Source organism: Lissotriton helveticus, chromosome 10, assembly GCF_964261635.1.
Source record: "Lissotriton helveticus chromosome 10, aLisHel1.1, whole genome shotgun sequence".
Taxonomy (NCBI): Eukaryota; Metazoa; Chordata; class Amphibia; order Caudata; family Salamandridae; genus Lissotriton; species Lissotriton helveticus.
In genome coordinates, this window is record NC_136071.1 from 79,376,742 (window position 1) to 79,380,986 (window position 4,245).

At 41.4% G+C, this 4,245-nt stretch overlaps 1 long non-coding RNA gene across 2 annotated transcripts; it reads right to left on the reverse strand.

The window, feature by feature from the left end:
• Positions 1-2,140: 2,140 nt before the first annotated feature.
• On the reverse strand, positions 2,141-4,022 carry LOC144785050 (uncharacterized). 2 transcript variants are annotated; one of them, XR_013601745.1, is made up of 7 exons: positions 3,886-3,999; positions 3,678-3,777; positions 3,488-3,566; positions 3,306-3,370; positions 3,029-3,207; positions 2,866-2,927; positions 2,141-2,436 (listed from the first exon to the last, which is right to left on the reverse strand). It is a non-coding gene; the product is annotated as an uncharacterized LOC144785050 (long non-coding RNA). The 2 variants fall into 2 exon arrangements; XR_013601744.1 differs by lacking the exon at positions 3,678-3,777 and having other exon boundaries at positions 3,886-4,022.
• Positions 4,023-4,245: the final 223 nt, after the last annotated feature.

Sequence of the window (4,245 nt, forward strand, 5' to 3'; positions counted from 1 at the left end):
AATCTTCCCGTATAAAAATGAATGAGACCTTGTGTAACGTCACTGGTGCTCATGTAAAGTGCTCTGATACCTGATACCTTCGGGTCAAGTTTGCGCTATATAAAGCTCCGGAACAAGAATAAAAAATGCAGCCCCTCAAACGGTTTAAGACTCAGATTCTTGACCTGCTCCCAGTCAGCTGGCAACTAGGGGGAAGGGGGGGAGGGGAGGGGCTGGTGATGAAGAAACAAGGCATGGGCTTCCCTATGGGAGGATGACCAGATTTTCTGAACAAAGAACGAGACAGCAATTGACATAGAAATAGGACTAAATGTTGACAATGTGAGCAGTGCCAAAATGTAGTCCTCTTTCTATGTCAATGGCTGTATATTTATCATGGCCAAGTAAGTGTTTAATTTTCATACTACAGAAACACACACCTCTGTAGCATGAAAATGATCAACTTCCTCAGCCAAAACAAAACTCTATCCATGGTGTCATGAGAAGGCCGGTGTGAATGTGAGCATACTGAGCAAAGTGATAAATGTGCGTGCTCAACTGACCCTCTCTCAAACCCGGGATATTTATCTGTTTTTGTAACAAGTGACAGGATGCCGGGACAGTACTCGGAAAACCAGGACTGTCCAGGCAAAATGCAGTCTAGCGGTCCCCTGGATTCAGCAGCCAGTTCCTCCTCCTTCCAAGCAGTCATCGGCTCTCTTCGCGTGACGCTGTTTCTGGTTATTCCCTAACTTCGAAAGGATGGCAGCAATCAGTGATTCCAGCTGTGGCACACATATCTCTTCTCCCACATGACTGTGTGGGATCTGGCACAGGTCAATGGGAATCACCGGCATTCTGACTTGGTATTTCTACCACATTTTGATCCCACGTTAGCAAACACGGATGGTAGTCCTAAATTCTCTGGTTTTAGGTAATGTTTGGTTTGAAGGGTGTTGAAGAGTTTAACACATGCCATCCCAGCCAAAGGACTTTGGAATAGACTGCCAAAAATGTTGCGCTGGAGTAGCATCACAAAAGTGACGCTAACCAGCACAAAATGTTTTTTTTAATTTACTTTCCAGTGCAAAACTTGTTTTATGCTGGAAAGTACACTGAAAGTAACTCAAAGCACCGCAAAGCACTGCTTTGCATTACTTACCGCCAAGAGGGCATTACATGGGCATTCCCATGCAACCACCCATGCCTTTTGATGCAAAACCCTATCTCCAAACAATAGTAGACAAGCTTTAGCGCCACAAGTTAATGCCACTTCAAAGGAGGTGCTAACAGGAGATTTTTTTTATTTCTCCTTTCTTTTACAACTTTGCTTGTGTGGTGCACTGTGCAGCACACGTACAAAGGTGGAAATGCTTTTAAACTTGTCTAGGCATGATATTTTGATAGGAAAGGTACCCTTCCTTTACAAAACCTATGCTAGACCCAGGCACGCACTATGGCGCTAAAGTGTGTGTGTGGCACTCGGCAGCTGAATTCAGCGCTGGCTCTAGCGAGAGGGGAGGAGAGAGACAAATCTCTGTGAATATGATGCTCTCCTGCTCTTCCCTGTCACACAACACAGCGCAGCCTCTTCAAAGACTACACTGCAATGTGTGTCTTTTTCTAAAATCGGACCCTTTATCCTGCAAACTCAGGAATGAGTATGGAGATGGGGGTGCTGGGCAGGTGGTTGAAACCAAGGCAAGAAGGAGGGCTCGGCAGTCTCACCTGCCAATAAATAAAACTGCCTGCGTCTAGGCAAATGCGTCACGTTGTAAAGCCCTGCGTCACATGTGGGCGTTCCGGGGCAGGGTGGGCGTTCCGGGGCAGGTGCGCCTTGCAAAAGTGCCTGCGTGAAATCTACAAGATTTCACACAGGCACTTGTGCGACGCTGCTACGTCAATTCCTTACGCCTGCTTGAAGCAGACGTAAGGACTGACGCAGCACGTTAAGTTTAGGGCACACCCGAGCATTGCGCTTGCGAGGCGACTCCAGCGATGCGCCGCCCTTACGTCACAAGATGCTTCACACATCTGCCCATTATTCAAAATTTCCTAGGCAACAAGTGGCCTGAAAATTTTCAGATTAAATAAGGAACTAAGGATAGAGTAGAACCTCAATGCACTGACCACAACAAATTACTTAATAACATTTTTTTTATATATATATATATTTATTCAAAATTACAGCATATACCTCAAACACAATACATCAAACATTTAAAACAAACCAGGGGTTGGCCACATTAGCATAAATGTCGCTCCTTTAGTATTTAAAAACATATAGCATATGCACAATATCATAAAAAGAACACAATACAGATTTATATTTGTTAAATACTGTTCATATGATTAAAACACAAGTATTAATATCTATACAGTCCATTTAATGTCGTCAAAAGTCTCTACGCGCATTTCGGCGAGTAGCCGCCTTCTTCAGGAGGTAAGCTTGTTGTTCTAAAAGATAAAGAACAATACATATTGCATATTTATAGGGACAATAGTGCATTGAGGCTGAAATGATACAAAATACATCCAGGTACACATTTGGCTCTCCTACTTAATTTTAGTGCAGAACAGCAGAAAAAGATTGAGATAAAACGGTAGAAAGAAAGCCCTTGATCAGAAAGAAAATTGGAAAAGTGATGTAGCTTCAATAAATATAACCCATTAATAGTTCAAAGAAGATTAGATTTTGTGATAAAAGAACAGGATAAAGTAAAAAAACACCTGAGATGGAAAAAGGTTTTTAGACAACCTAGCTGAGACTCGCTATTAGGGGGGATAAACTGACATTTTTATAAGCATTTTAGTATAAAGATAGTGAGGCTCTTAGTTCAAGACCCTACAAGCAAAAAACCCAGAGGATTCCTTTTCTGCTCTTACCGGTCTAGAATATTTTGATGCCTTTCGCTTGGTATAATGTATGGCTGGAATGTGCTGAATATCTATTGATAATATACCAAAACAAGAGAGCGTGATATAGCGTTACTTATCTCAGAACCATGTATGTACAATGAGCGGAAGTGAGCTTGAAGCTACAGCATACCTGAAAATCTGTTATTAGTTGGCCTAAAGCAATCAGATGGACATATACAGATGAGGTAGCGAACGAATCCCCAATAGTTGTAAGTTTAAAATGAAGTGCTTCAGCTTACGTTGATGGCCTGCAAACACATATCTATTTGTATCTGGGGAAACGCTGAGCAGTCCACACTCAGAGCAGGTCTAAATCAGAACAGAGATCAATTGCTCTGTAAGTTCTCTTTTAAATACAGCTCACACATATTAAAACATAAATTAAATGTGCATAAGCTCTTTGGTACCTTTATGTGTTGTTTCTCAGGTCTTTGTGTATTTATCGCGTTGATTATGACCGGTTGAGAGCGTCCTAGATTAATTAAACATTAATGACGCAAAGAGAAATGAACAGATACAGAGATTAAATATATGTACTGCCTAGAAATCACAGTCCTAGTTAGATACAAACATCATGTTGCAAATGTACCTTTCTTTTACTTTGCGGGAGGAAGTAAAAGTATATATAGCTTCTAGATGACGTCAGTTGTATACGATAAACAGCGTTCCTATGTAAGGAAAATAACGGAAGAGATAAACGGACGGACATTGGTATTAGCTGTATATGTTAGCTTTTAGTTAATACCAAGTTGGCATCTACTGTCATGATGGATATCTACCTTTTTTAAAAATCATAAGAGGTGAACCAAGGGTAATTGTTGCCTCTGTCTCGATAGATAAATTAGGTGATGGCGAACCGGCAAACACGGGTTGGATGAGCTAAGCACAAGGACAAGGACCCATACATAATGATTACTGTGATGTTCGCAGGATTCAAGCTATAGGAACGCTTTGATAAAGATGAGCAAGCGTAGCTGCTATACTTACAATTGATGTACGTGGTAACCGTGCGCCATATTCTTGTAGTAATAAAGCCCAAATGTGGCCGCCATGCCGTTTATATTGACCTGCGTCCAGCGTGCTGCACCGTCATGATGCCGTTAGGATCATGTGATCGATATTTTGATGTTTACGTGAGCTGGAACGCTAACCGTTCTCTGTGGGGTGATTATTAGCCTCGTCATAGAAATAAACGTCGGACTACCTCTCAATTATCGGGGATGTTTTAGTACTCCGAAATTAAAAAAGGGGGGTATTCCCCATGCTTTACAGTTGGTTTTATTTATAGAGTCATAAATATTAACAAATATCATAGTGTCAATGCTATCTAAAATATAACGATCGCTA